This window comes from Pseudorca crassidens, chromosome 9 (genome assembly GCF_039906515.1).
Source record: "Pseudorca crassidens isolate mPseCra1 chromosome 9, mPseCra1.hap1, whole genome shotgun sequence".
Taxonomy (NCBI): Eukaryota; Metazoa; Chordata; class Mammalia; order Artiodactyla; family Delphinidae; genus Pseudorca; species Pseudorca crassidens.
The window spans coordinates 42,307,742-42,328,522 of record NC_090304.1 but is presented as its reverse complement, the minus strand read 5'-3'; the positions used below and the strand labels follow the sequence as shown (position 1 = coordinate 42,328,522).

At 37.0% G+C, this 20,781-nt stretch overlaps 1 protein-coding gene and 1 pseudogene across 3 annotated transcripts in view; one reads left to right on the top strand and one right to left on the bottom strand.

Annotated features, from left to right (window-relative positions):
• The window catches only part of FAR1 (fatty acyl-CoA reductase 1), a 72,978-nt gene that overhangs the window by 523 nt on the left and 51,674 nt on the right, over window positions 1-20,781 (top strand). For 2 of the 3 annotated variants that reach the window (XM_067749820.1, XM_067749822.1), the window contains exon 2: window positions 1,359-1,456. The exons of the other annotated variant lie outside the window; for it this stretch is intronic. The gene's annotated coding sequence lies outside the window, so the exon portion shown is untranslated. The remainder of the gene's footprint in view (window positions 1-1,358; window positions 1,457-20,781) is intronic. 3 annotated transcript variants of the gene reach the window in all.
• LOC137231119 (small ribosomal subunit protein eS24 pseudogene) lies at window positions 10,668-11,549 on the bottom strand (annotated as a pseudogene).

Genomic DNA, 20,781 nt, shown 5'->3' with positions numbered 1-20,781 from the left:
GAAAGGAGGCCTGTGATGGCAGGATTCTGGGTCTGGGGACGAAGAAAGTGATGGGAATAGGGTGATGCTCAGAAAAGGGTGCCCGGGGAGAAGGTGCGGAGCCGGGGCGTGTGGTTGGCCTCTTGGAAATAGGCATTGATTGAGACTGGGGGGAAATGAGCTGGGAGTGAAGGGAGGACAGGCTTGGGACACGTGAATCTGGAGTAAGAGGCACTTACTAAAGCCGGAAGGTGACTGAGAGGCAGAGGTTTTAGGTGAGGTGTGGTTGGAGGCTGTTAGACTAGAAAGCGTTAGGTGGCCAGTTAGGAGAAAGTATACGAGGAGCAAACGAGGTAGGTTTATGTATGGTAACTGAAGGGTGTGGATCTTTTATGAGTAAGTCAGCAAGAATAACTGTCGGTTTTGTCAGGTAGGAGTCAGTTAGCCAGGTCCATAGGTTCATTCACTACTCATCGACGGCCAAACTCACAGACTTGTTAACTCTCACCGCTGAGGTTGATTGTCCTCCCTCCCCAACCCTCCTCCTTCCTCCCCAACCCTTCTCCCACCCGTGTGACAGTTCATCTCATTGTTTTGCCTCAGCAGCACACGAACTCATCTTCTCACAAGCCATGGCACAAATATTGTTTGCTTTTGATTGGATGGCAGTGAGGAATCGCTTAATTCTTATATCAAAAAAAAGTAGAATGTGTTAGTTTAAAGACAACATCACAGGATACTTTGCGAAAACTGCAATACAGGGGAGTTTCTCAACAGTCATGTGTCATAAAAATGATGTAAGATCTCTTACAGTAACACAAGTAAGAGTGAACATAAGTACAATTCTCTTACTCTATAAGAATCAAGCATTTTGATGTAGAATTTGATTATGCATCCTGCTTGTTGGGAAATTTTTCAGCCTTGGGAAGAGTTTTGTAGCTAAATAGGTTCAAAGTTCTTTTCACTTACAGGAAAGAAAAACGTGGTATCACTGCTACTACCTTTCTGTTTAATGCTTTGGAAGTTTTATTTGCGGGGTATGGACAGAGGTTGGGGGCAGGGAAAAGATAGTAGAAAAGAAAATGGTCCATTACTACATTTCCATTGGATTTAAACAGGAGGAGGTGATACAACTGAGGTATTATTTCTGCCTGAGGATAGGACAAAAGGATTGTGAAGAGTTAAGTGCTTCTTTACCAACATGAAGTAGTATAGTGTTAAGGACAAAACCCAAAGAGGGCATTTGTCATATAGGATGTTTCCTAATTAACCAAATCAACAAAGCATTATAGGTAATGGACCATTCTTTAGGATGTAGAAATAGTTTTGTGGAAGTAATTTCTTGGTAATGCTATTCACTGATCACATTTTACTCTTAGTATAACAGAGTACCTAAGTGCTGAGGGGCTGAGGCGACTCGAAGCAGAGAAGTAATCTGAGTGGTGTGGAGTTAATCAGGGAAAGTTTCCTGGAAGAGGTGAGTGTTGAGCCATCTTTTGAACTAGGAGTTGGGACATGGGTTATTGCAAGATAAGAGGATGGCATTCCAGTAGTATGGACATGTTATAAGCAACTGTGGACAAGAGTGACAAATTAAAAATGGTTTTTAAGGAGGATTGAAGATTTGAATGAAGATCTTTTTAAAAATAAATTTTATTTATTTATTTATTTTTGGCTGAGTTGGGTCTTCGTTGTTGCACGCAGGCTGTCTCTAGTTGTGGTGCGCTGGGGCTACTCTTCTTTGTGATGCATGGGCTTCTCATTGCGGTGGCTTCTCTTGTTGTGGAGCACCGGCTATAGGTGTGCAGGCTTCAGTAGTTGTGGCACGCGGGCTCTAAAGCGCAGGCTCAGTAGTTGCTTGAGGCACACGGGCTTAGTTGCTCCGCAGCATGTGGGATCTTCCCGGACCAGGTTTCGAACATGTGTCCCCTGCATTGGCAGGTGGATTCTTAACCACTGCGCCACCAGGGAAGCCCATGAATGAAGATATAAAGGTGTAGAAATCAGCTAAGTCTGTTGTTATAGCTTAGTTGATAAATGATGGTTTTGTATGGTGGCTAGGAGAGAAAAATTAGAATAGTTGATGATGGATTAGAGATAAGTGGTGAAGAGTACAAAAATGTTTTTTGATAGTTATGATAAGAGGAATATGGTGAAAGTAAATTAGGTTATTGAGAAGTAGATTTGGTGTTCAACCGTATATAATAATAAATTCTTTTTTTTTTTTTGCGGTACGCAAGCCTCTCACTGTTGTGGCCTCTGCCACCGCGGCATGTGGGATCTTCCCGGACCGGGGCACGAACCCGTGTCCCCTGTATCGGCAGGCAGACTCTCAATCACTGTGCCACCAGGGAAGCCCAATAATAAATATTTTTGATTCCTGTACTAGATTATGTTGATAATAATAGCAAAATTTATTGGGTGCAACTTTGTGCCAGAAACTGTTTTGAGCTTTCCAAGCATCATCTTCCTTTGATTATCCCTACTTTATAAATGAGAGAACTGAGGTTCAGAAAGATTTAATTTAACCAAGGTAACACAACTAGTAGGTGGCAGGTCAGGGTTGGCAAAGTCAGTAAGTAAACGTAAATTGAGCATCTGCTTCATGCCAGGCATTGTGTTATTAAGTGCTAGGGATTCAAGGTTGACAAGCAAATTCAAAGTCAGGACTGAGCCATGTTTTAGAGATTGTCAGGAGTTAACAGAAGAGAGCCAGTGAAGAAATAGAAAAAGATTAGTTGGAGAGACTTTTGTAGACACTGAGGAATATACTGTTTAGGGAAACTTAGGATAGAGTTTTAAGAAAGAGGAAGTGATCATCAGCAAAATATGTAGAGACTCAGAAGAGGAAAGATTGAGAAGAAACCATTGAGTTAAGTAAGGAAAAACAGTGTGAATTTGGTCTCAAGAAAGCCATAATGAAGATACTAACATATGGACTGGTAGTTAATTGTGTTTAGTGGCAAGTGCTCTATACAAATTTAAAGTTTGGTATGATCATAATTATGGTCAAATTCATAGGAAAGATGTTGGTATGTCCTTTTGTAATATTTTAGTTATTGGCTGGTAAGATCATGGGTAGTTTAAAAATGCTGGTACTTTTTGTATTTTTCCAAGTTTAAAAACAAACATTGTTACTTTTATCATTAGTGGGGAAAAATCATTCAACTAAAATGAACTAATAGAGAATATGTGGGTGGTCTAGTCTGTACTATGTTTGGGGTAGGAGAGAAGATGGTCTTATTTCAGTGTCTACTGCATATGAGCCACTTTGCTAGGCACAGTCCCATCCTGGCAATGACTTGTTATTGTTGGAAACAACCTGAAACTACATTTGCTTAATCTGGGGGATCAGGTTACTAAAGTACCCTGAATCATGGAGATACGGTCTTGGCTTTTCTGAACATTGTTTAATAAATGAATTTAAGGTTAAAAAAAACCAAACCAGTCGTACATTGAGTCATTTTAAATGTGTCTTTTTGACCTTATACCCTTCTCTCCTCCCACACGTAGGCTTATAGTTCCTCTCGTCAGTGGGTTTGTATTGGGCTTAGAGTCTCAGTTCAGTAAGGCAACATGAAAGTGCTGAGTTTACATATAACAAGTTTAACTTAAACACTTAAAATTTGTCATTGTTTTCTGTTCCCAGTTTGAAGAAGAAAAGAGAGAAATTTCAAGAAAATAAGCTTTTCTTATCAAATAATTATTCCAAAGGAAATTAGTAGTATTTGCCCTAGGGTTAGTACAGATTTATTCCAATCTTATAAGTCAAGAATGGGACGTAGTTTTTAGTTTTAATTTCATTTGGTCCATAGGAATTGTGGAAGGAAACTTAATATTTCATCTAGGCACTGTACTATGTTCCTTAAATAAATTATTACATTTAATTCTCAGGCAATTCTCTAAGGTGGTTATCTTATTTTATGAAGAGAATGAGATTTGGAGAAATTAGTAACTTTCCAAAGGCCAGAGAGCTAAGTGGCAGAGCTGGAGATTCCAGTTTGCTTTCTCTGACTCCAGAGCTCATGCATATGAGATGTATGGCAAAAAGGACTTGTTTATTAATACAGACAACTGAAAAAAATGCCACATAGCCTTAGGTATTTAGTAACTATTCGTTACTTTAGAAGATGGGACTCTTGCTCTGTGTGTTTGTGCCTGTGACATGGGGTCTTAAATGATAGTGATTTTTGTGTCTTATAGGGTGCGTTATATTTTATTGCTTTAGAGGTGTGTGTTTTCACATTTTAATATTTTTTGAAATGAAGATTTTACAGTGTCTATATTTTTTAAAAAATGTTTACAAAATGGATACTATGTCTTAAAGTCAAATGTGTCTCAGAATTAAGGAAGTGTGGTATGTGCATATAGTATTCATGTATAACTGTCTTAGCAGTTTGTTTGCATTTTCTACCCAGCCTCCTCCCTTTACTTAGTGTATTGCTTTTTTTTTTTAGTATGGTAGAATACAGAATTGAAGTGTATATTAATAATAAAATAGTCATTCTCTTTAGGTAGTGAATATTATGGGGTAGGAGGAAATTTTTTATGTAGAAAATTCACATTGCACTGTGAATGAGCAGATCTGAATTTTACTTTTGGTTTTGTTAGCAACTTGATGTGTAACTTGAGGCAAGTCACTTCCCCTCTCTGAGCTTTAGTTTCCTCATCTGTAGAATAGAGTGGGGAGGGGAACTTTTAGACCTGTCTAGCTTAAAGAAACTGTATGCCTTCTTTCTAATTAAAAATGTGAATGCCTTAGAGCCCTTTCTTAAAATACTGTATTTGTTGCTTTTTACTATTTTTTCTTTCCCTTTATCTCCCTTTCTTCCCTCCCTGCCCTTTTTCCCATGGATCCTTGAGGGTATTGTCAGATTCTTAATTTATTAGAGAGTATGAATTACTTTTTATATCCTCCATTTATCAAGACAGGATATCTGAGAAAAGTAGGTAACCAGTAAGTAGTGAATGAATGAATATGTTTTATCTGGGTTAATAAAAGAATTGTTTAAATAAAATACCATCAAAGAGTTGTTGAAGTTTCATTGAAGGATAGTACTGCTGCCTTTCACATAAAGAATGAAATGTGTTTAGCAAAGTAACTGCTCTCTACTGGGCAGATGTACAAAGAGGAAAGCTCCTGCACCTGTCTTTAAGAAGCTCTCTGTTCTAATAGGCGAGGCCAATGTCTTTAAACTTTGTATTATGGAAAATTGCAAACATAAAAATATAATAATATGCATATCACCAGCTTTAACATTTTTCAACTTGTGGTCAATCTTGTTTTTTCTGTATCTCCACCCACTCCCCTCCCCCTTCTTAATTTTGAAACAAGTCCCTAGACATTTTTACCTGTTATTACCATACAGCATGATAAATGCAACAATAGACATGCTAATCTAAGTGAAGTGGAAATTTCTTCATATAAATATATTTGAGACTTGTATATTATACTGTTCTGAGCAAGAGAAATTAGATATAATAATCTACTGTAGGACAGGGATAAGTAGTTGGAGAGACTGAATATACATGTATAAAACAGAATGTAGCAACGTAAGATCATATGCCAGTATTAGAGATTCTAAATGGGAAATGACATTGGTGGAGTGTGTGTATGTGTGTGTGTGTTTAAGTTTTAACTGTTTGACAGTTTTAAGATTGCTTTGAGATATCTAGTCTAGATCATTCTTGTTCTTTATGGAATTTTTGCCAAAAATGTTGGCATGGCAGCCACATGAGAAATCCTTCTTGAATGTAAGGAATTCTTACCACTATATCTTATTATTTTGGAGTATTGACTTAAAAACTTTGAACTATTAACTGAGAATTAAAATCTTAAAATATATCCCATGATGCAGAGTCTTTGTCAAAGGTCATAAACTTCTTTGAGCATCTCAGAGCTTTGTGCTATCTCTTCTCCTCAGAAAAAATATACATATACACTTAGTTTTTCTAATAATTTCAGGAGGCTAATAATAAGACTTTCAAAACCCATTCAGGTATCTTTGAAGGTTTACAGATTCTGGTTTAATAATCCGTTCTTTAATGTATAGGCAGATAGCATACTGCTAAAACTCAACTTTATTTATTTCTTTGTGCTTTTCACCTTCTACATATAAGTGTTTTTGTTTTTTTTAACTTTAAACAATTTTTATTACACAAACGTTGTCACATAATTGGATATTGCTCTACTCTGTACACAATTATTCTTACTCTCCACAGAAAGGCTGCTTCTTAGCTTCTCATCTGTTGATGGCAATCACTAAAATCCTGATTTTAATAGAATAGTAGTAAAAATGCCTCAGTGATTTAAGTTGAAAGCAGTACATTGGTACCTGGCTCTTATACTCATTTACCAGGAATGTGCAAATGTCTTTATTCAAAAATACAAAATAAATTATCTGTAGGTATGGACAATGACAGCAGTAAACCATTCTATGTTGTCAACTGAAACCAGTAACTGATGGTTATAGTGATTTTCTTAAACATCAGCCAGCCTTTTCTTCAGTCATCTCCTTCAACTGACCTCTCTTAAAGTTATTGGTGAGGAACGCTGCCTTGAGCTTCCTTTCACATCTCATTAATGATGGTAAAGCACTATCCTAGGAATTAGGACATGCCACCTCCCATCCCACCTCCCATCCCACCCATTCCGCCCATTCCAGGATCCTTTTCTTCTTTAGGAATTTCTGTGACTACGACTTCTACTGTAGTTAACAGAGAGGCCACTCCAGCAGCATCCAGTAAGGCACTTCTTACAACCTTAGTTGGATCGGTGATTCCTTTTTCCACCATATTCACAAAATCTCCAAGCATAGCGTCATAACCAACTTCTGAAGAACTTTGCAAAATTTTCTCAACTATCAGTGATTCTTCGACACCTGCATTCTTAGCAGTGGTCATTGAAGGAATTTTGAGTCAAACAAGTGTTTTTCATTATTGAGTGAAATTATAAAATTCATTATGCAATGCCTAATTTTTTAAAAGACCAATTCTTAATTGCATTCTTGGGGGAAAACAAGCTGTAGCCAGTTTGAATATGTAGGAATGATTTTACCAAAGATTTTGGAATAAATGTATGGAACTTTATATAATGGCTTCTATCCATCCTGAATTAAGATGAAGTAGAATATGATTTAAGAATGAATAAATACATAAATACCACTTTTTCAGAGGTAAAGGAAAATCTTGTTTGACCTCTCTTGCCCTTAAATAGTTAAGATCTGTGGAGGAAAGGATCTGTTAAAGTATTTTGAGGTTCACATTTGTGTTAAAACAACTCCTAGATATGATACACAGAGGCTTAGAAACATGTATTGGTCTGACAGAGGATTGATTCTCTGTAGAGCCCTGAGATCATAAGTGTTTATTGTCCATCTAGTTTGAAGGATGGGCCTAAATATATTTCTTAGAAGTATGGTTTTTTTTTTTAACATCTTTATTGGAGTATAATTGCTTTACAATGGTGTGTTAGTTTCTGCTGTATAACAAAATGAATCAGATATATGTATGCATATATCCCCATATCCCCTCCCTCTTGCGTCTGCCTCCCACCCTCCCTATCCCACCCCTGTAGGTGGTCACAAAGCACTGAGCTGATCTCCCCTTGCGATGCGCCTGCTTCCCACTAGCTATCGATTTTACATTTGGTAGTGTATATGTGTCAGTGCTACTCTTTCACTTTGTCCCAGCTTACCCTTCCCCGTCCTCGTGTCCTCAAGTCCATTCTCTACATCTGCATCTTTATTCCTGTCCTGCCCCTGGGTTCATCAGAACCTTTTTTTTTTTTTAGATTCCATATATATGTGTTAGCATACGGTATTTGTTTTTCTCTTTTTGACTTACTTCATTCTGTGTGACAGACTCTAGGTCCATCCACCTCACTACAAATAACTCAATTTCGTTTCTTTTTATGGCTGAGTAATATTCCATTGTATATATGTGCCACATCTTCTTTATCCATTCGTCAGTGGACACTTAGGTTGCTTCCATGTCCTGGCTATTGTAAATAGTGCTGCAGTGAACATTGTGGTACATGACTCTTTGAATTATGGTTTTATCAGGGTATATGCCCAGTAGTAGGATTGCTGGGTCGTATGGTAGTTCTGTTTTTAGTTTTTTAAGGAACCTCCATACTGTTCTTCATAGTGGGTATATCAATTTACATTCCCACCAACAGTGCAAGAGGGTTCCCTTTTCTCCACACTCTCTTCAGCATTTATTGTTTGAGGATTTTTTTTTTGATGATGGCCGTTCTGACCAGTGTGAGGTGAGAAGTATGGGGTTTTAAAAATTTGTGGATTGTACCTAAAATATAATCGTAATAATGGTTATTAGCATAAGCAGAATCCTTAGGAGATAGGAACAGATCACTTAGCTGCTAAATGAGACATTTGACTGCAGAGCAGAGCATAGGTTGTTTGAAGATCAGTGAATATTAGGTGTATGGCTTTAAAGTGATAACCTTGTGACCCATTGGAGTTAATAATTTTCTGAGTATCTAATGTATTACTAGGAAATAAACTTATTCTAATATACAGTAATACATAGACTTTGAGAGCTAGAAGAGGATTTATCCATCAGTGATTTAGCCTCCCCTTCAGTGAATTTTATGACTGATCAGAGCAATTAATTGACTTGCCCAAGGTCACGTGGTTAGTGGCAGTCACAACAGTGTAGTCTGTTGCTCTTATTTATCTTGGCTGTCTTTTCGTTCTGGATCTCAGTTTCTGGAGAAGGAAATATCTTGACAGAGTTTTTAGCATTGTGACTTTGATTCTCAATTGATAAATTGACTAAGAATTCGCTGGGCTTCTTAGATGCGTTAAGTCAGTTTCAGAGCTGGAAAGAGATTCTAAGAATCCACAAAGTCATCAAACACTTCCCTCCTGTTTTCTGTACCTTTCTATGCTTGACAGCATTTTGTTTGTTGCAAGCTTTACATAAGAACCTGGCAAGGTTTTAAAGCTAGACCAGGAAGATTTTTGAGAAGAGGCTTTGTTATGGGATTCAGTTGTTTAAAGAGATTCCTGGAAGCTTCCTCCTCAAAACTAGAGACTGGAGGGGTCATTGACATTCAAGTTCAGAGAAGTTTCTATTACTTCCACGAAGGGCTCTGATTCCAAGTCCTCATGCCACATTTGGTTGGTGTGGACCTGGTGACCAGGGAGAAGACCTGCGCCTATAGCTGGGGTAAAGACCTTTAGAACGGTGACCCTCCAGCTCTTTTAATCTCGGCCCTTTAGCTGGGTCATTCTTTAGCTCAGTAATTCCCATTTTCTAGTGGAATAATAACAACTAAATTGTCAAGGTATAAGCATTTTGGGGGAGAGAGGGACTTTCTTCAGCAGTTAGGGAAATGGATGGTTCCTTATTTGAATCACAAAAAATATACTTATCTTAAAGTTTAGACTAGTTAGAAAACTGTAGGTCTCAAATTCTAGTGATGGAATTATATAACACATTCTCCTGGTTTAATAAAACAACTAAAATGATAATAATTAAGCTCAACTTAATTAGAAGAATAATGATAATTGAAAACCATGACCAGTTTCACTGACAATGATTGATTGCTCCTCTTGAAAATTACAGAATTCCAGGTTTTGAGTGTGCATATTTGGAGCATTGTGAGTTGCAGCAAGCAGAGTTATTAATTGTATACAAACTGAAGTTTTCGGTACATTCTAATAACATACTCATATTTGCAACTCTTAATAACTGGCTTTATAGTTTATTCATAAGTAGCCTTGTGGATCAATGGAAGGTCATGCTTTCTAAATCATTTGTAGACCATGGGAGGTTTGGTCCATGTTTGTATAGTCATTACCTTAGAAGGCTGATGTGGCAATAATGAGCTTTTCAGGAGCATTGTTTCCCTAGCGGTGTTGGGAAATTGGTGAAAGCCCAGCCTTAAAAAGAGGTCAGATGAACCGGTTTGCAGGGCAGAAATTGAGACATAGATGTAGAGAACAAACGTATGGACACCAAGGGGGGAAAGCGGCGGGGGGGTGGTGGGGTGTGTGTGATGAATTGGGCGATTGGGATTGACATGTATACACTAATATGTATAACATGGATAACTAATAAGAACCTGCTGTATAAAAAAAAAATTAAATTAAAAAAAGAGGTCTAGGAGTTTCTTTACCTCAGTACATTTTGTAGGTCTTTGATATGCTAATGCACTTTGTAGCGCTCCTGGTTGGGGATAAAATGTACAGCATCGCAGCCCCATTTACCACAATTTGGAAAATGCTGCCTTGGTGGCCTAGAGCCTGTTTTTAGGTTCAGCCTTGGGAACAGATTCAGAAGGCTTCATAAGAAAGTGACACAAGAGAAATGGAGAGGAAATAACAGCATACAGCAGGAACTTCAAAGCACTTTTCCGTAGTTAAGAGTTGCAGGTTATTTGCTATAATAATCAGACTGAGTATAAACAGCTTTCAAACAAAGTCTACTTCTGTAACCAGTGAAATACCTGATTCTAACAACTTGTTCTTAAAGTTACTAATCTTCATGAATAGGCTTTGGTAGTTTTAAATCAGACCACACAAGATACATGATTAGTAATCTGCCTGAGTCAATTTTTTGGGTAAACTTGTATGTGTACGTCTACATGTAATGTTCGTGGTATACATGGAACATTTTCATGTTAAAATCAATTTTGCTGAGTAATTTGAAATGTGTATATATTTTCACGTAAAAGTTCTTAGTTTATTAATCGTCTCATGAAAAATCTGCACAGTCACCACAGATACAATCACTGCAGAGTCTTTACTCCTTCTGTTGTCCAATCTACAGCTCACTTTTTCCCAGCACCAACATTGGCCTTTGCAGTCCTCTTGACTTTCTTCATTCTGTTCTTCGTTCCTTTTGCTGTTTCCTTGAGGTGTTTTTCTTAATGCAGGCCATGTCTTGCATGTCTATGTTAGGGTTCATTTTTCTTTCTGTAGTCCAAGGAATCGTAAATCCTGCCAAAGCCAGTTGTCTTGCCACTGCCAAAATGGATTCTGAATCCACATCCAAAGATGACATCTGGTGTGGTCTTGTACATTTTGGCTAGTTTTTCCTGAATATCGCTCTTAGCTACTTTTGCCTTCCCAGGGTGAAGGATGTCGATGACCAATTGTTTCTGCTAAAGTAGTTGGTTGGTCATGAACTTCCTGGTCTGGAGAGCTACTGTGTCATTTATGATGGTTGCTGATCTTCAAGCAGCCAGAGAGGAAAAGAGTGAAATATTTTTATATTAATTCTTAGGTATATTATGGAATCAGATGCACAACTTTAATGAGTTTTTAAGCAAAATGGGATATTTCGATTTCTGTGTTGTATTGGAGAAGTTTAAGAAGCCTTATCTTTGCTAATACACTTAAAATACTAGTATGCCTTTGTATATTGTATTTCACTTTTTTGAGTCTGAAAGTGTTAGGATAAAAATTACAATATTTAACATGAACACATTTTTATTAAGGTAAGGCATCTGTAGCACAATAGTTGATCTAAAGAAAATCATGTATGACTTTTGGAGGTTACTTTTTTAAGATTGTTTTCTCCCAGAATGGAATTGGATACATGTTTTTGCAAGCTGTGGAACTGTTTATTACCAAACTGTGTTAACAAGAGCATAGCCCTTCTTCTGTAGGCTTTACAGTGGAGAAGTTACCCTACTGGTATACAAGCCTCGAGGACAGAAACAAAGGAAAATGGGTATTGCTAAAAAATTTAAGTTTTCTTGTCAGCAAATAATTTTAATGCTGTAGAATTGACATTTCCTCTCTGATGAAGTAGAACTTGACTTTTAAGGATGTTTTTGTGTTTGATTTTTACATCACTCAAAGGAATTCTGAGTCTGATTTTTCTTAACGTTTAATATTTTCCAGGATAATGAGGTTTTAGAGGCATTTTAACTTGCCAAAGTGCCATGCTTACGGAGTAACATCAGTATACAAAATAGTTGTGTAGTGCCCTAAGAACTAACGAACCTACTGAGATTCCTTACCAAGATGTGTCGTAGAAATTGGGGAAGATTGGATATAGAGAGTTAAATATTGGCATATCAATGTCTGTGTAGGCAAACAGAGTGGCCATTATATTCACTTCAATGGGTGCTTACAACAGGGTTGGACACTAGCATCTTTTATTGAAAACCAAGATGCTAGAGTTATTCTTTTGTTTGTTGAAAAATGCTTTGTAAGCCTTAATTTTTGAAAAGAAAAAGGAACCCACTATTCTTATCAACTTGTACATTTTGAGTTTGCATTTTTTAGTCCTTCTTTTGTTGTTTACAGTTCACTTGCAGAGGTTTTCTTTTATGTTGAGTCTTAATCAAAACACTAAATATTCTAGAGTTATTAAAATATAGTAAAAAGACGCTATACCAGTGGTTCCCGATATGCCTCCAGATGAGAGTCTATCAAAAATTTTAAAAGAAAATATATGCTTACCTATAATATGAGGCCTCTTAATAGTCTAACTAAAATGAGTTGGCTTGTTTTTGGCTACAAGTATGTCAACTCCAAGTGGAAATCTACTGGTTATAAGTTCACAATTAAGTGAATATGGGAAAGTGAAATTTTTATTCAGTGAATGAGATTATTTGGTGGGCAAAATCAGTTGACCCTGGAGCAGCAGTGGAAGTTATGGGTGCCAGTCTTCCTAGAAGTCAAAAAAATCTGTGTGTAATTTTACAGTTGGCTCTCTGTATCTGTGGTTCTGCCTTCTCAGGTTCAACCAACTGCAGGTTGTATAATGCTGTAATATGCATTTGTTGAAAAAAATCTGTGCATAAGTACACCCATGTAGTTTAAACCTGTGTTGTTCAAGGATCATCTGTACTTAGAAGTATGAGGCCCATGGGGCCATTTTTTTAAGGCATTTTGGGTAACTTGAACATGGATTAAATGGGTTACCGAACCAGGTTTGTTTGCCTGATGTGCAGCAAGCCAAACGCTGAGACACCGAGGTTTGCAGCAGAGAAAGGGTTTATTCAGGAGACAGCCAAGTCAGGAGACAGGAGACAGGAGAGCAGATCTCAGATCTGCCTCCCTGAAGGCAAGGGGTTTGAAATATTTATGGGATAAAGAAGCAGGGTGGTATTAGGCATGGGGAAAGGTGATTGGAGGTAGGGAAAAGGTGAGGTAATTGGTGTTCTTTGCAGGCATATCTGAGTTACATGCTTCTTCTTGAGATGCATGTTCAAAAATGGAGGCACTTAGCATGATATGAGGGTGGAGTTTTGAGTCCTCTGATGTCAAAAGGTCATTTATTGGACACCTTTGCAGGCCCAGTTTTAGGGTCAGTTGTCCCAACCAAAAATCTTAGCCGGCTTGAACTGGATAAGAGCTGACTCCAAGTTTCTGGAAAACAGCATAAGCCCCCAATACTGTAGGGACCCATACGACAGAGGTGTTATCTATACGTGGTGGTTAAGGAGCCAAAAGAAATAATTAAGATGAGCTTGATCAGTGAAAGCATATTACAATCAGGGGGGTTTTTAATAAGCTGTTCCCTTAGCTGCTGTTCTGTAAGACAAGCTCAAGAATTTCTTTTAGTCATCAGTTTCTGTTAACCTATGGGACAGTTTCAAATGGTTGACCATCTCAGGAGTAATGAGCAGTTACTTTACCATATTCTTTGTGGCAGATTGTATTTTCTAAAAGTAGTTGTAACAATGTGTCCCTTCTCACATGTTCTTGTGACCTTGACCATTCTCTCATCCTGAGGTGGAGTTATGTTCCGTTCCCTTGAATTTGGGTGTTCTTGTGAATCACTTGTGAGCAATAAGGTGAGGTCAGAAAAGGTGAGCTTCCATCCAGCTCACCAAAATACTGGTCTTGAAGTCTTCAACAGCTTTTCATCAGTATAGCCTGAGATTGCCATGCTATAAGGAAACCCAGACTGCCTCATGTGGACAGACCACGTGAAGAGGCCCTAAGATAGGAGCTAGAACTGTTCAGCTAAAACTGCTTATTTGAGCCATTCCCAAATTCCTAACTCTCAGAAACTATGAGAGAGAATAAAAATGATTATTGTTGCTTTAAGATGTTGTTTTAGAGTGATTTTGTTACATAGCAATAGATAATCAGAACACTACTTTCCCTGAATCTGCTACTATATACTGAGATTTGTCAGTGTACAGATGTACAGTTAGTGATATACCGCAATGATTTGTTCTGGGATCTGAACATTAACTTTATTTTGGTCTTTACCTTTGATATATAAAGCTTTTTTTCTATCATTCTTTCCTGTACCCGTTTGGAAAAGCCATTCCATCCTTAACTATTTAGTAGAATGTATTTTGGTAATTGAAACTGTCATGTTTGTTGGAAAGTGTCCATGATATGTTTATTATGTCATGAGAGCATATGATCATCTTTAGAAGGCCTTTTGCTCTGTACCTTAATTTTAGTTACTATGGTATTTGGCCTTCTCTTAGTTTCCTAGGGCTGCTGTAACAAAGTACTACAAACTGGGTGGCTTAAAACAACAGATATTTATTGTCTCACAGTTCTGGAGGTTAGAAGCCCAAAATCCATGCTCTGTCCGAAACCTGTGAGGGAATTCTTCCTTGCCTCTTCCTAGTTTTTTTTTAGCAATTTTGATATTCCTTGGCTTGTAGCTGTGTAATTCCAGTCTCTGCTTTTGTTGTCAGGTGGAGTTCTCCCTGTGTATATCTATGTCTTTACATGCCTCTCCTCTTATAAGGACACCAGTGATGTTGGATTAGAGACCCATTCTGCTCCAGTGTTATATCATTTACCTTAACTAATTACACCTTCAACAACCCCATTTCCGAATAAGGTCACATTCTGAAGTCCTAGGGATTAGGATTTCAACATATCTTTTTAGGGGGAACACAGTTCAATCCATAACAGGCTTCAAGGGAGATTGATATAATTATGTGTTAACCATTTAAACATTTTTACTCCAGATTAGATGTGAATGGGGTTTTTAATCAGTGACCATGAAGCTCTATTCTCTGCAGTTTAGGTCCCCTTTCTCTCTAGCATACATACATACTACACATAAAATTTGATAGTAGTTTTTTACTGTTTACGCTCATTGACCCTTTTGAGAATCTGATAAGAACAGTGGATTTTTCCTCTAGAAAAAATGTACAAATATATGCACGGGAGTGCACACTTGTACACACACACATAAACACACTCAAAACAATATTTTGCATGAAACTTTAACACGTTCTTGGATTTCCCCGCCACCCCCCAAGCCTGTTCATGAACTTCTGGATTAGAGAGTTATTAATTCCCATCAGTTACAGATACCTAATTTCTATTTCCCTTTTAGTGGAAAAGCAAACGAAAAGGAAAAATAATGAGGAAGCAGAAGTATGTATATGGAATCCCCTCATGGTCATTGTAGCTCAGTGCAGCTTTTTGGGGAATTTTCATAATTCTGTGATATTTACCATGTGCGTAGTCTCTTTTCTGCTTCCATTCCCGTTCCCTTAGCCATGTATTATAACCTTTGGCTACATAAAATTATAAGTAACGTTATACTTTTATGTAGAAAAGAATAATCTATGTAGTTTTAGACCTGTACACAGTATATAAACAAAGCTTTGTATCCTGCAACAGTGTTGGGTTAACTCTTGACCTCTTTAAATTCTGTGTTATTTTTTGATTATTATATCAAGATTTTTTTGAACATGGTAGCGGTCTAGGGTTTCTGAGTCTGCGACAGGATTATATTCTGTGCTCTTCTTCACTTGTAGCCTTTTCTCCAAAATAATATCGCCCAAGCTTCACCCCTGAACATCTTATCTTAATGGGCTCTCTTTTTAAAAATACGTATTTTTAGGTACACCTTGAAAAAGGCTAAAGATCATGTCTTTGTGTTGTGTTTAGTCTCTGACATATCTGTGTTTCTGAAGCCTGTCATTCATTTATTGTTTTTGTTTTGAAAATATTGTATCAATTATTTACTGTCCATTTTAGAGTGAAATGCATAGTAACTCTAGTAATAGTGAAATCATAGGCAATGGATATTTAGACTGTGCTGGTTTCCCATTGATGCCTTTCTTAGTAGTTCATTTTTCTGAATGTGGAATATTCAGAATCTTTATTTAGAACAGAGGTTGGCAAACTGTGACCTGCAAACTGTTGTCCTGTCTTTGTGAATAAAGTTTTATTGAAACAGAGCCATGCCCATTTGTTTACTTACTGTTCATGGCTGATTTTGTGCCCCAAATGGCAGAATGGAGTAGTTGCTACTAAGATTGTATGGCCCACAAGCTGAAAATATTTACTACTTGACCCTTTACAGAAACCTTTGCCAACTCTTGGTTTCGAATATTTTGGAATTAATTCCCCCTCTTTTAAGGATATTTGAAATTCTTTTATTTATTTTACTTCTTCAGCCATGGAATCTAAGGGATATTAAAAGGCCATTTAGCTCAGCATTCTATCTACTGCTGCTTGAATTTCCTCCAGTACTCCTGCCAAGTGGTCCTCCAGCTTAGAGGTGTAGTAGGATTATGAGACAAAACAGCATTGGATGTGTCTGTGTTAAACACAGAATTGCCCCTGATTGGGAGTCAATCAGTGACTCTCAATAAAAAGATAGATGAAATAGCTTATTCTTTGTCTCTTTGCTCTCCCCACTGTCTCCATTGGTAGGTTATTTACTTTGGGTTTGTTTACATGCTAGAGGCACAGAGGAGTCACTTTTTAAGAGGAAGACAACTAAGTAGATCCTACTTTAAGGTGTAGCTGTAGGTGGAAATTTATAGGAAGCTGGAATGAATGTTTAGACATTGTCTAGAGATTTTCATATTCAGTGCTTAGTTTCCCTAAATAAATTTATAGCAGCTAAAACAAGGAACTAAGAGTTCTTACAATTACCTTTTGTCAGTTTTTACTGTATGTTCAATAAATACTGGTGCAGAAAGAAACATATAGGTAGAGCCAGTCTCACTGCAGAACTTCACCTCAGAACTGTGTTTGGTAATTCTGTGTACTTGACTCCTTGGTGAACATGGTGAGCGTAGGGGTCCTCTCAGGAGATGGGAGAGAGTGGTATCTGATCCAAAGATCAACATTATCCAGACGGGGGAAGAATTTCTCACATTCCATTTAGGAAATCCAGCCTGCTAAAGTCTTGTTAAACAACAGTTTCATAGTTAAAACATCATCTGGTTTTTAATCTAGTAGGTTTGCCATCTAATAAAGAAATGAAATAAAAACTCAAGTAATAAAGATTAGCAGAAGAAAGATATTACACTTTTTTTCTTAACACAATGCTCATCTTTTATTTTTCACTTTAGAAAAGATTTTTCGTACTTTTTTTCTCATAGATGAAAGTGAGTATGTAAATTGTTAGAGGACAAAAGATAGTATAGACTGGCTGATTGATGGGAAAATATACGCTTTCAAATTTTTTTTGGTACCTTCTGATTTTTCTATTTACAGGCTCTACCTGTATGTTTCTTTCTGCACCAGTAGTTTAAAATATATAACACATGCACTTTGTACATAATTTTATTTTATTTTATTTATTTATTTTTTTTAACATCTTCATTGGGGTATAATTACTTTACAATGGTGTGTTAGTTTCTGCTTTATAATGTACATAATTTTAAATTGTGCAAAAGGATATATAGTGTGTATAGTGAAAAGCAAATGCCCGTCATTTCTCTTCCCTAGTTATCCAATTCTCCCTCCCAGAGGCAACCATTATTACCAGTTTTCTGGCTTTTTTGCCAGAAAAATCTGTGTATTTATAAACATATGCATTCATTTTTTCATTCCTTTTCCATAAAAGGTGGTATATCATACAGAATATTACATCTTGGCTTTTAAAGTTAATCATGAATGCTGTGTGTCATATCAGTATAAGTTGAACCACCTCTTTCCTTCTTTAGTCCTCAGAGGTTTGGTTTAAACCTACTTCTCCTAAAATCATTAATTTCCTTCCCAGAATTAAAAAAATGGGTATATGTGCATGTGACTGTAACAGCATACAGTCCAGAGATAAAGTAGCTATTATTTTTACTTTGGTAATAAAAATTTTTTCCTAGTCTAAAAATTACACTCATAACTAAATGATTATTTCCATAAAAAAAGATAATTAAAGTTTTTTAGACTGAAATATTACAGATCAGACTGACTGCTGAGGGACCACAGAGAAATCACTGCCAAAGAAGTATGGGGAAGATGAATAAGGAAATGTAATTATGTGCCCAGCCTTAATCCTTACACAGATGCTATGAAGTGAAGGGGTGGGGATGTATATGCTGTCTGTATGTTTTAGAAATGAGGAAACTACAGAAACAAACAGATAAGTAAGCTCACCCCCAAGATAAATGGATGAGCCTGGATTCCAGCCCAGCCCTGCTAGACTCAGAGCCCAAAGGTCCCCACTACATCATGGCATTGGGTTATCTGAAAGGCTTGTTTCCACAAAGGGGGCCTACCTTGTTTATCAGGAAGCAGTTTATAACAGGGCCGGATTCAATAGAGTACTGAAAATGGCTTCACTAGAGACTTAATTTCTTAATAGCTTATGTAAGGGAGGAAGACTTTTCTTCTATCCTTTTATGTTCTAGGACTGATGCCTGCAAATTAAACTGACAAAAGACATTAATAGAAAAGGCATATGTATATTTTTAAAATGTGCATAAAGGCTTCACAGAAAAGTGAAAACCCAAAAAAAGATGGTTAGACTTGAGAGCTTATATACCATATTAACAAAGGGTTATAAATTATGGAGAAGTGACTAGACAAAGGAAAAGGAGTTTGGGCTTCTAGGGGCAATAAATTGTGGGAAGGTAAATATGTGGGAAAACTAATAGAAGGTATCGGTTGCTAACATTCCATCTTCTTCATGGCCATAAAACTCACCCAGAGAGTCCTCATTATGGCAGCCCTCATTTCTTGGAAGTTTCTGCTTTTAATCAGATGAGGGAAGCTCTGAGAAGAATTCTTTCTGCATCTGTTGAATCTCAGTTCCTTCAGCTCAAAGTAACCCATGTGCTATTAGTGATAAGCTTTGGGGTGTAAATTCTGATCCCATACTCCCTTACACAGAACTCACTGTTTTTCAAAGGTAGGTAAATGTGATACATAGTATATATATTGGTACAGATATTTGCATATATTGGTATAGATATTTATAGAAACATGTTTGAATTTTGTTATTAATCTTAAGCAAGACCTTAAGAAGCTCTCAGAGCTTCTTGTCTTTACCTTATCTTATTACCTTTACTGCCTTGAGTTTTTTGTTTCTAGTCTTCCAATAAATAGTTCTGTTTAGAAAAGGTCTTTCAGTGGGTCGGGTAGAGTAGAGTTGGAAATAAATCCACTAACCTTCGATAAGTGTGTATTTCTTAACCTGAGAATGATGTCTTTTTATTCAAACTGATAGTGGCAATAATTAAGTCCGCTTCGGTGTTCTTGTGAGTCGAGTTCTAAGTTTGACAACAGACCTTTTCCTTTCTCATTCTCTTTGCTGGGTGCCTCTGGAAATGGCCTTCAGGGAAATACTGGTAAAGTCTAATTGCTCTTGAGCTTTAATTGTTTAAGAGTCTACCTGAACCAGTTAATAGTCTCATTTCTAAACTGTGTTGCTTAATTGGCCCATCAGCTTTTACTGTGAAATGATGTGGAGTTTTAAGGATTTTTCAGCCACAATTTGCCTTATTTCATATGCTAAAATTTTCTGTGGAGCAGGTTCTTGACTGTTATATGCCAAGAAGACCCTGTAGTAAAGATACTGTCCATTTCCTCTTATAGTGAATCATACAACTTTAGAAATGGAAAGGAAGACCATCTGTTCCAGCCTTTTCACTTTCCTGCAACTTCTCTTCCAGTGTTATGCACTCACTCCTTACCCATGAGTTGATGCCTTTACCTCACTGTAGGACAAGTGGAAACTTCTTATACTCTCTATAAATGTGGAATTTAGTTAGAAGATACTGGTTTAAATTTGCCTCTGTCTATATATAGGTGCTGAGTGACCTTAGGCAAGAAAAATTATTACGAAGACTTGTAGGAAATTGTATTGGAAAGCATGAGAGATGTAGTTTTTTGTGCTTAATCTCTCCTTTTCCTGTCTTCCTTTTATTATTTATTTTTCTCATCACTAATGGCTTCTGTAAAGCTTTGCTTCAAGCCCATGGACCCACCTCGTTCCTCTCACCATATCCTAATCTCCATGTACTTTGTTCACATTTGTCTTTCTGCTTAGCAAGTTTCTGAAACAACTACTTGACAGTATATTAAAAGTTTTAATTAATTTGAGTTGTTTTTAGCGGTAATATAGGCAAAGGAATTCCCATTTCTTGGCACTAAAGAGCTGCTTTTTTTGGCAGATTTTTGTGGTTTTCATGTTACTGTAATACCCCAGTCTCTCACTTTGATTGCTTTGTCTATTTAAAGAACTCTTTTTAAAAAATTTAAGTTTACATTTTTAGTTTTTTACACATATCTGCTCTTTTTTTGATTTTCCTCCCATCTAGGTCACCACAGAACACTGAGTAGAGCTCCCTGTACCACCCAGCAGACTCTCACCAGTCATCCACTTTATACACAGTATAAAGAACTCTTTTTTAAAAAGTTGAAAATGAGAGAAGGAACTTGTCTCTAATTATTTATCTTAACTAGGTTTCTGAAAGTAATGAGACAACATGATTGGCTTTCCATTAATTTTAGGACATCTATTAAGAGACTACAATTATGTTACAAGGGTGCAGTTTATATTGATTGGGTGAGTGCTATCTTAGAATTATCTGTGGTTTCTCCATTTACATCCATTCCAGGCTCTTTTTGCCCATGAGCCTGCATGTTCTCC